This window comes from Leiobunum rupestre, chromosome 6 (assembly GCF_980474605.1).
Source record: "Leiobunum rupestre chromosome 6, qqLeiRupe1.1.hap1, whole genome shotgun sequence".
Taxonomy (NCBI): Eukaryota; Metazoa; Arthropoda; class Arachnida; order Opiliones; family Sclerosomatidae; genus Leiobunum; species Leiobunum rupestre.
Genome location: NC_143389.1, coordinates 48,184,328 through 48,196,331, shown reverse-complemented (window position 1 = coordinate 48,196,331; position 12,004 = coordinate 48,184,328). Strand labels below are relative to the sequence as shown.

Here is a 12,004-nt window from a genome sequence, read left to right as displayed (position 1 = left end):
GGGGGTTCAGAAGCGGCGTAAAAAAAATTAATTTCCAGAAATGTCCATGTTGTTTGTAATAAATATTTTTTATTTAATTTGGGAGCCACGGTGGCCCGCAACCCCCGTTCGAATGATTTATTTTAAGGGCCACCTGATTTTTTTAAGAGCCATTGGCCCCAAGACTCCCGCTATATCCAAGTCTGCGTCGCAGCCAGCCTTGGAAATAAGAATTTTTTTTAAACTGGTCCTTATGACCAGTAACCCCCTAGCATATGAATTATTAAACTGGTCCTTATGACCAGTGACCCCTAGCTTATGAATTATTAAACTGGTCTTATATAAAATGTTCCAATGTCATTTATAAGCCTAAAAAAACCTATACTACATGTTTAGAAGTTAGATTATGTTGGTAACATTAATTTTACACGTATTCAAAATAGTTAACTTTATTTTATGAGTACCATAAGAATAGTACAATATAGTACTATCTCACCTAAGACTACTACCATAGCCTAGAAGACCCTCGTAATTTACCGTATTATCTCTCTTTCTCTAGGCCCCGTAACTCCAGAGTCCCCGGTCCGTTACCGCATGGATTAAACACTAAAGGATGTTCCACGGACGAAAAAACACACAAATGCCCTGTCACGTCGCCACCTAGCGGCGCGAGTCCGAAAAACCGGAAATTTATTTCTCTCCGCTCTATCCAGGGGCAAACAAACCCACGTGCTTTCAAATAAATAATGGTATCGAAAAAATAGCAGACGAATTCTAAAAATCACGGTATAAAAGTTTCAAAAAATAACAGATGGCGCTACAAACTCATATCCGGTGCCCCTGGATAGAAGAAAAACAAAAAATAACACCTAGCTAACGAGGACTTTGCCTTAGGAAGCTAGCCCGTGGAACATCCTTTAGTGTTTAATCCATGGTTACCGCGTAGCCAGGTAGCCTAACGTACTCAGGGGAAAGCGAGACTAGAGGATTGAGGCATTAAATTTAGAGTCCATGATTGAGAGTTTGAGGCCAGAGCGGGGTTAGACAGTTCGACTCGTTCGAGGGATGCGATCGAAGGGACTCTACATAAAACCTCGACGTGCGGCCGCGGCGGTAGTAAGTGGAGTCGCAATACATCGAAATCCAGTCAATAGGGAAATCAAAATTGATATAAACCTTGGATTAATAGGGCATCTCCCATTATTTGGACTTATTAAACTGGTCACCTTCTGTTTTTTTGTTATTATTTCGAATTAATAAACTGGACACGGTGACCAGTGACCCCCAAATTTTGAATAAATAAACTGGTCTGAGCAATTAATTAACTGGTCTTTGACCACCTGACCACCGTTATTTCCAAGGCTCGTCGCAGCATGGAGTAAGGCTAGCTGCAGACGCCGCAACAGACGATATTTTACAAAATTTACAACAAGCGTAAAAAGCGTTCAACAAGATCCTAGCAACGGTCTCAACGAAAATAATTTTTCAGATACTTCGTTGAGATTTACTGAACGCAGCCCATAAATCGACAACGAGCGGGGCCCACCCCCACCGAGGACACAACGGACAAATTTTGTAGAGAGCGAGTAAAACGCCGCTTCAAATGCTAATCAGTTTCGTAAAAGAGCCGGGACGAGAATTTGGTAGCGGGCGTTGTACGTGGATGGAGGAAGGATTCCATTATGCACACGAGAGTGAGGTTGGCCGTACACACGGGCTAGGATAGGCTATTAGCGTAAAACGCGAGTTGGCCGCTGATCGCGTTTCCAGTTGAACTTCACGGAGAGAGTGAGAGCGATAAAGCTTTAATAGTTCTCCTCAGATTCGCTTATGTATCTCGAAGGCGCTTTATACCGAATATTCGTAAAATTGATATTATCGGAGAACTGCATGAAGTTCATTAAAACCTTCTTGTAGCGTCGTTAGGCGATATTTAAAAGTAGATACAAAGGGGAACGAGCGAGGCAACCGAGAAATGGGAAACTCGTCAAAGATAGGAACATTTTTGGAAGGAAATTTGCATATCATTCGCGATGGTCAATGGTACCAATGGATCTTAAGTTTATAAGAGTGTTTGAATTTTGAAAAATCTAGAAAGACAGATGCCGAATCAAAACCGATATGTAGTACAATTAAATAACAAATGGATCAACGCAACAAATGTTTAGAGAGAGATTCATTACACTTTCTAGGCGTATTTATAATTAAAATGATTATTTCAATTAATGGAATTTAAAGTAGTATTATTATACTCTAAAGCAGTGGTTCCTAAACTTTTTGAATGGCGGGGAACCCTTTTGTATCTGAAAAAAAAAACGGCAGAACCTCTAATGGAGGGGTGGTGTGTAAATCTGTGTTTTTACATTGAAAAAACCTCTGGATTTAATTTTTAATATATAATTGTGCAACAAGACTCGCGAAGAAAGGAATAAATTTTGAGACTAAACTAAACATTCATAAACTCCCACGAAAACGGAAGAAAATTAATACCCAATATAGTATGTGCCCGCCGCCTACCTACAACCAATAAATAGCATTAATATAAAGCCTAAATAAACAGCATACGTTTAAGTGCTACAAATTTAAGCCCTGTGGGTTATAAACTTATTAACCTTTATAACTTAATAGCACTTTTTTATTCTCAAATAGTGGGTTTCGTGGTACACAGTTTGGGAAACAATGCTCTAAAGAGAACTCCCAAATTAAGATTAAATTTCTAGAACACGGAATGTTAGCTAGAATTGTTCGTTAAAAATCAATGACCGCTTTTTAAAAGTTTAATAAAAACAATAAATGCAAAGATAAAACGTTTCGAGTTAAAGTCCGCCTGGGAGGTAATGCTATAAACTAAGGCTTAAATATTAAGGACCCAGGGGCCTAAACAGCGGGGTTTTAGTAGAAAAGAACTAGAAAAGGTATTTTTCCACCGTGGCGAATTCTCTCGGGTAACTGCAGAAGCAGGGATTAAAAGCATCGGGCCGCGTTAAACTACGATAATTTATTCGAGATTAAAAAGCGGGCCGAGGAGAAAATGGAAAAATCTTCGGTAAAAGTTAAAAACAAGATGTCACGGACATTTAACTACACACAATCCCCATGATTTATTAAATATATCAAACAATTATCTAGTACATTAACTTAATAAACCCAAGAGGAATTCGATCGAAAATGAATATTTCGAGTTACCTGGTTTTGGAAATAAGCTACCCAGACGCAAATGTTTTTTGGAGTTAGATGGCGCCTGTATCTATTGGTACGAAAATAAAATATCACCATAGTGCTTACGTGGGCTCTGGGGTCCGGCCAATTGGCCAGAAATCTCACTTAAAATAAAAATTTCTTAATGCAACCGAAAACGTAGTTCAGAAATTATCAGTACTAATTAAACACATAACTTTCAACCAAGTCGGTCTTGATTTAAGAAAAGTATGTAGATTTAAAGTCGTACATCACCAAAAAGCACTAAAATGGGCAAATTACCAACTTGTGGTCCCCGATCTCCAAATTTCATGGCGGGCTACCGAGGGCATGATATTTCCTTTCGATTAATATATCCCTAGCCCTTCTAAGCCTAATTCTTGGAGAGTTATGTGGAATACGGCGGCATCGGTACCGGCGGCATCGGCTACACTGTACGTGCTCCCAGTACACACAAATCCCTTGGAGATTGTGTGTTAAAAAGGGAAATTGCTTCCACATTACCCAGCACCTGGTTACGGAGAGAACCACGGGCCTCCCCTAGAGTTCAAAGATTTCTTTTCCCGGGGCGCTCTTCAACGTTCAATAGCTACTTAAATCCCAACGTTGATAAAGAGGAAAAAGACTCTTCGGAAAACAACAAAGGCCTATACGGAGGAACGAGAGACTTCATTAGGGCGAACACTTATAAAAGCCAATCAAGGTTGAAAAAATAACGCAGTCCCTTCTTGTATCCCAGGAGTGGATAGGTTTTTTTTTGATATTTTAGTTTATTAAAAAAAATTTACTACGACGTAATTAGAACGAAACTTTGAAGACTAAAGAAATTTCGTTTAATATAATTATAATTTGAACACTTTCATAATTACTAATGGTCCGACGTTGATTTTGAATATGATAATTGGATTGTTAAAGATTATTCTTGGTCGAAAGGAGTCTAGGTTCCGACGTACCAAGGTAGCGCATCTATGATCTAGCGTCTGCTTTGTCAAATTAGATAAAAATGCCTCAATCGTAATTTCACCGTGTTACCATGCTGAAAACGCCAAAATTCTAATAAAATATAAATATTAACCCCATCTAGCCTAAAAAATAATTATTGGTTGATTGTCGGGATTTGGTTTTGTATAAAGTATTTTTTTAAATTATGGTTGTATATATATAGAGCTGTAAACTGTGATTTAAATTTCACTCTGACGAAGACCCGCGGGTCGAAAGCTCAGTTGTTTTTGGTAAAATTGTGGGCTCTTTTCACCCCAATTATTGATTAAATAATATTTTTGAAAATTCCATCCGTGTCTCTCTGTTAATAAATAAAAAAAATTAGTTATCTAGCTTCTATTGAATCCGTTATAACCCCATAAATGCCAAAAGAGGGCGTTGGGATAGCTATCGGTCGCTATAAGTCAAAGAACTGTATCTATTTGTAGAAATAAAGAATGTAAATTTCAAAGATATTGACCGAATTGGAGTTGAAACACATTATGGGCGTGTAGATTCATTTCGCGCAATGACGTTGTTTATTTGTGTCCCCAAAATGAAATAAAATAAAGTTATACATTTTCAAAGGTCGTGGTTAATAAACAAGCGCTTTCATTTCAATTTCAAATTCTTCCTAAAGGCTATTCCCTACTGCTCTACAAAGGGCAAAAGCATTAAGCGACACGAGACTAGTTTTGAGAAACACGAAATGATTCTTGTTTGGTTTGCCTTCGGACTTAACTGACATTTAGATTCAAACTTTGAGGGGATAGTCGGTGCCTTGGGTATTAGCTGATTATTATCTCTATTATTATTTAACAACCGTCATATCCTTTTTTTTTTCAAACCGAGGCTTAAACAAGAAAATAAATAAATTGCGTCTGCATTAAACAAGATGAATCCGAAACGTAATACTTCGTCCGGAAATCTATTAACTAAATTTTCCATAAATATATTAAATTTAAAATTAATAACTTCTAAATACTCCGCCTGTGAACTGTCAAGATGATGATTGTTATTCTAATATTATAGGAAAAAGCTCAGCTTCTCTGAGGAAAAGGAGGGTATATAGTTAAGCTTGGGTCAGTTCACTGCGGCAGGAATTTGAGAGGATAATAAATAGTTTTAAAAGGAAATATATTCAGATGTATTTTACTTTTTTCTTTTACACTCGTACGCAATTTACGCTGTATATATACATACAGCGTAAATTGCGTACGAGTGTAAAAGAAAAAAGTAAATACATCTGAATATATTGTTATATAAAATAATACTAAAAACTACATAACCGTAATGGCAACCACAACCCGTAAATTTTTTGATTTACTACAATTCTGTGAGGCGGAAAAATTCGTTCAAAAAACAATATTTAGCAGCTCATCTGCTTTGATGGTTCGGATTTTCTTTCGGAGCAACAGGGAGCAAGCAATTTGACGCTCTCTCGGAGCATCGTCGCAATGTGATGATTATAACCGGGATAAGCTCTCGATATCCCAATGGGACGCGCAACGACTTACTGTGCATTCTAGGAGCAGTCATTTTTTTTTTTTTTTAGTACGAACAGCGATGTTTTAGGGAACCAATGAAATACCAGGATGAATTGATTTTGATAAGGAAAAAGCACTTTCTCTTCGAGGAAGATTGGGAGGAGTTTTAACATAGTTCTTCTTCCTAATTTGAAATAAATACATTGACTATATATTGGTCAAATTAGGAGCGTAAGCTCTTTCTATATCTGTGCAGAAATATCAAGTTCTAACTCCCTGAAAACTGTATTGAAATTAGATTTTGAGATATAATATAAAACTGGACAATGCCTTACGCGTTATTTGGTACTTTTTCAAAAAAAGAGTAAAATATGAACCGTTTACGGTCGATCTAAAAACCAATAAAAAATCTGCATTGCTTCAAATGGGGGAAAATGCTTTGGCGCTTTGCATGTTGGCAGAAGTATCAAATAATGAGTTTGATAAACGGCTATATCTCATGATTGGAGAGACAAAGAAACCCCTATAGAAAAATTGTATCCTGTCATTCACCTGCATATGTGGCGGTATTTCACTGCCTGTCTGCAGTAGTGCTACAATTTGGAAACAATTACCCGCAGAGAAATAAATGAAAATTTTGATTAGAACTTCAATTTGGCTGTCATTTATACACGCGCTGTTTTATGAATCTAAATTATTTAAAAAATCAGCGTTTTCAAAATTAATATTTGTTTGCTTTAAAACGTACTTAAAAAAAGAAAGCGTGCAGCAGCTACTGAATATCTGCAATTCCTTTATGGGCATTTTAAAGCACTTTTATAGGTGATAAAAATGTTATATTTTCCCAATCCGTCATTTCGGCATTTTCTGTTTAGTCGTTGTAAATTAAAAGCAATATTTTGCACAATTCATACTTGCGAGGCTTAAAATGAGCTGTAAAAATATAAATCGAATTACAGCAACTAAATAGCTGTAATTCGACTGAATTTATGGTCATTTTCAAGATGCATTTATATTTGAATTTAAATGCATCACGCAGCAATTATTATTTCTGTTTTATACCTGAAATTATAATATTAAAAAAAGTTGTGTATAATAATAAATATTGCGGTACAATGGCAACTAGTAGTTATTACGAACCATGTTATATCTGCGCTTAAATACTGCCCGTGGTTGTTATATACCCTTACGGAAATGAGGGTCAATGTTGGATCAGTGTTTGATGCCAATTTTATCAAATTAACGAAAGTTGAGTAGTTGATCTAACTCTAAATCCAATTAACTCGGAATGTAATTAACTTAAAAACATTTTTAAATAGCGTTTTCTCTTAAACATACCCTAGACAAAGCTTAAAGTGGGAATCAGTTAAATCTTGTTCTGTAAAGTGGCTTAACTTTGTTTGCATTATACCTGTATAGACCTTCAAACTTATCTTAAATAAATCTGCTAAACGTCTGAAAATGCCCGGTAGAATTGTTTTTATTAAAAACGTGTCGATACAATATGAACTATTAATTATCTGAATACTTTTTGAACTTGAACCTTTTTAAGATATATATTAGCAAGTTTGAAGTAATTTGCAGATGTTTCGATCAATGGAATTGTAATGTTGGAATTCTGCCGTTAATTGCAGCTGTACATAAAAACTTAGAGGTTAAAGGTAATAGTGAGTATAGGGAGCTGTCGGCTCGCGTGGCATGAAAGGCTTGCCACCACCGTCCTACGAAATTTCACCCCTGGGATAAAGGCATTAAAAGTCGCTGGATGACTTGGGTCTAAGGTGGTGCCTTGGATATTAGCCAAGCTGATTAGTGATTGACTGATTTTATAAGGGCCCTTTCAGATTTGAAATACCCAGGAACAATTCAAACCTTAAAAACCCAAAATATGGCTGGCATTTCCTTGGCGCTTTAGCATTTCTCGTACAAAACAAAACTCCCTAAGGCTGAGGCTCTACGACTTACGAGCGAATAGGCCCTGGGCGTAGATTAAATTTTTGGAAAAACTAGTGACTTACAGAAACGAAAAATGTAACAAGCTGCTGTTGTGGATTAGCAATAGGCTAAGTAGACTTAAGCCTAGAGGCCTGGAAACTGGCCAATAGGTAGCGGGCTCTAAGATGAGGCTAGATACGGGGAGAGATTGGACCTAATAAAGCTCAAGCCTAGAGGCAAGGGTGGTTTTTAATACAACCGCTGGTAACAAGCACCTCGATTTTTCGTGCGCTCACTCTATTCATTTTCAAAATATTTATAAATGAACCATTCCAGCAAATTGCTCAATCAGATAATAATTCAAAGTCAAGTAGACGAAGTTTCCAATAGTTGGAATTTGTAAATATAAATGGCACTACATAGTATACGCACGGACCATTTAGATAAAACTATAGTATTATTTTGATTTTTATGGTTTTCCTTCGTTCAGTAAATATGGGCGCGAGTGGGTGCTTAGCACCCTTTAGCCGACCGATAAAGGAGCAACGCCAGTGGGATGACCAGTTTCAGGGAATATGCATTGCCCCCTTCCCAAAAAATATTTCCTTACAAGCGTGGAAAGTGAAGTTTTAGTTAAGAAAATTCTTAGGATAATTGCATATTTCCATATTTATAAAATTCACCAAAAGGTAGTTGTATAATTTCGATACATAAAAATAGGTTTAATTTTAATTTTTTTTGAACTATTAATAATTTCTAACGCGACAGCGAGCGTTTTTTCATCAACTTTTTAATATAGTTCGCTTCCACCAAATCTGGTTCGTAGAAATATAGAAAAGGAATAACAATTCTAGCTTTGACAAGGCGTTAAAACGTATCTCGAGGCTCTAAAGCTAGCGGTACTTCCGGTTCATACGTATATCAATAGACTTAAGTAATAACATTTTGAAGTACCCCTGCTGATAAATCGGCTGAGTAGCTTATCCTCTTTTATATTTTCTAGTCAGATACCAGGTGAAAACTGCAGAAGGGCTAATTGGTGGGCTTCGGTGTCCAGAGCGAAGAAAGCATTAACAGGCGTGGAAAGTCAATTTTCTTAATATTAAAATATGATAATGTTGAACATAGTCATAAATTTCCCAAAATTACCCTCTCTTAAGCGATGTTACGTATATACCTAATAGCGATTGTTTAATATCTTTGAGAGCAGTGCAACCGTATATAAGAGAATATCACGTTAGCTGACATTTCGAGCAACGAGCCTTTTAAGCTAATCAGATTTTTAGCCATCATAGAAAGTTTTAAAATAAGCCTCGTAAATAAAAACCCAACCATTTTCAAAATCGGTGTAAAAAGTACGAGCGAAACAGTGCCTACACGAAATAGCGGCTCAGAAATTCGGGGAAAATGGATCGTGCGCCTTACTCAACAATTTGGGAAGAGTCTGTTGCGAAGAACCAGATGTTTTGTTTCAGACTTTCCGAGGAAAGCGAGAAAATTGACTCCATAAATCTTAACCGGAAAATGTTTACGACAACATAGCGGAGTTAGTTACACTACCGAATAGAGCGTCGAATAAAAGCGACATTGAGCGTTCGGAAAGCCTATAGGGAAAGTCGTAAATAGAACGAATCAGGGATAAATTAATTTCTTCTAGGATATAGTTTTCTTAACGCTGGTTCCGTTTTCCTTCGTTCTCGAAACGCGACGAGTAGCCGCGAAATAACGGACAAATGGGCAAAATTATTTCCCTCCATTAGTCCCACAGCTCCGGAAAAAATGACGGAGTACCTTCGGACGATTACGGTTTGTCTCAGTCCGAGAAGACAAAAACGGGAATAACGAGTAAAATGGGTCAACAAGGTAAAAACAAAACCTTTTTGTCGCTTTAGACGTTCAGTGTTATAAATGATTTAGCTATTACTTTACCGAGGGATAAAGCGTTTACGGGTAGCTCGTTTATCCTATCTTTTATTCCTTCGCTCACGATGGCAGTCCCCTTATTAGTCCGGCCGGAGCGATTCCTTGTCCGAGTAATAGGCGCGATGTCCGGCAATCGGCGCCTTTATAACCCCTCGATAATGCTTCCGAAAAAACGGACCCATTCCTTCGATAGAAAAAGAAAGCTTATGGAAGGAGCCACTAGAGAGTATTTTCGATGGGCAATGTGTCACTTCTTTTTAGTGGCGTCAAAATCCTCTTTCTTGTTAAGAGGACAGGGACGGATACTTGTCACTTCTTATAGTTACCCCTAAAGACCCATATAGGGCCGAAACGACGCTTTTCGGGTAAACTCTCTATTTCTTTCACTAGAAAATCCCGCGGCAAACGTTTTGACTTTTTTACAACTAGCCATTGTGACAGCCGCTTACATTTTTCTTTAACATTTGATACACCGTTCCTCGATCTCACGGTTTCGACCGTTTCCTATAAGACTTGGGAGGGACGTCAGTTTCATTTGGCACCGTGAGGTCTCTGGAAGGCGGTATAAGGATGGTTAGATCAGGAAAAGTAGTCGGCGCCAAATGTAGCTGACACGTTTTCGAAGAACGTCATAAGGAAGAATGGAATTTCCAACAAAACTTACAGATCAAATGAAGATAAATAGCATTCCATTCCGCGAATATTTGTCGGAAGAAAGTTCTTCTTATACGTTGGGAAGCTATAGTGGAACAGACCGTTACATCCCAAACCACTACGCGTCAAATATTTTTGGGTAAAAACTACCAAAAACTATAGGAATCTGACCAAAAAACTAACTTTCACACATAGAAATTGCTCATCTGTTATTTTTAAGAAAAATGCTAAGAGACATAAGCCGGGAAGAAAGCCCTCGCGTTAAACGTCGACAGCTGCCGACTTTAAAGTTGCCTCAGTATTAAAGAATATATTTAAAAAAGTACTAAGGCTTACAAAAAAAAAACACACACACACACACACACACACACACAAAGAGAGAAATCGAAGGATTCCCAAAAATATTTGACACGAGGACTTTCATCCAGAAATAAAGTAAGAAGAAATCGCTTCTGCGCTGTTAAAACGGGAAAAGAAAAGATATCTAGCGAAAGAAGAGGTCAACGTAGCGAAAATGGCATATTTGGCTGACGGAAGCGACTGAATTTAATAAGCACACAGTACAAAGAATTCTTCCGCTTTTTCTCTCTCTCTTACTCCGATTAAAAGTTTTTCCCTGTCTCCAAAACCGCAAAAGCGAAAATTCCCATTTAGGAGCACCTGGGAGTCGCGTCAAAAGTGAAGAAGAGGCACGGTCAAAGCTATACGTTGGGAAAAGCGGGATGAACTGAGACCTTCAACTTCGTCGTTTCTGGCAACTACGTAACGTATACGTTAGCCTTAGAAAGAACTTCTTTAAAGCGTACGGTTTCAACGCCACGTTTGAAGAACGGAAGGCGCGACGAGCTCGAATTCAATCAGAATCTTTTCTCAAAAAAAGAAACCATTTCACCCCGCGCGAATTGGGCAAAACAAACAACCACTGTTTCTCTACTGTCAAATAAAATTGAACGTTATAACGATATTTCGGTATACATTTGGTATAGGGTCAGTGGTCAGTAATGCGAAAATAACGCTTCCCTTCTGGTATCGGCGAGTGCGCTCAAAATGAGGGTGTTTTTGAAAGAAAAAATAGATATTTGGGGAAGGCGCTGTTTGACGTTGTAGACATTTATACGCGGAACCGTTCTTTTTTTAGTTTCCGAGCGTATACATTCCACGCGCTGAAGGAAGGCTCCAAACAAATAATGGCTTTTTGATCGAGAGGGCCAAAAAAATAGAAAGAAAATATCGGGAAAAAAGTTATTTTTGGGGGTTATTGGTGGTTTTGACGCTTGTTTGCGAAAGGGGTCTCTTTTCTCCTATCGAATTTTGACCTCAATGAAGAAAAACATGATGAGAAAATACGGGTTTAGTCGTGGGAGTCGAGAATTATTGAACTTAAACCCGCGCGAGGTAAAGTTAGCCCCGTTTTAACGATTAGCGATATACCTGGTATAATGGTCATTATTTATACGCGTCTTTCGTGGCGTTATGACAGTTTAGTAAATAGACTTAACCGTTTGGTCGCCCATTAGGCGAGGCAACGGCTTGTTTAATCTTTCGGTATAGAGTTAAAGGATGTTGGCACCTGTCAAAAGAAGAGGCGTCCAACGGCGCCCTTTGTCGCTTACGTCGAGTGTCCGGGACTGCGAGCGCCATTATTGAAGAGACGAGCTAGTCCGCTTGTTTCGCGCAGTCCCGATTGTCAAGGACTCCGAGACGGAAGATTATTAGATCCCTATATCCTGTTACGAAATAGTTTACGAGCCACCGCGTCCAAATGCCCGCCATTTTATTGAATAATCGGCTAAACGGATTGTCAAAGCTCGAGCCTCTCAGATAGCGGCGACGATCAAAAAGACTCT

General features: G+C 38.0%; 1 protein-coding gene across 1 annotated transcript in view; it reads right to left on the bottom strand.

Annotated features, from left to right (window-relative positions):
• LOC149941288 (cholecystokinin receptor type A-like) overlaps positions 1-12,004 on the bottom strand; it is a 65,422-nt gene that overhangs the window by 52,821 nt on the left and 597 nt on the right. The gene's annotated exons all lie outside the window — the stretch shown is intronic.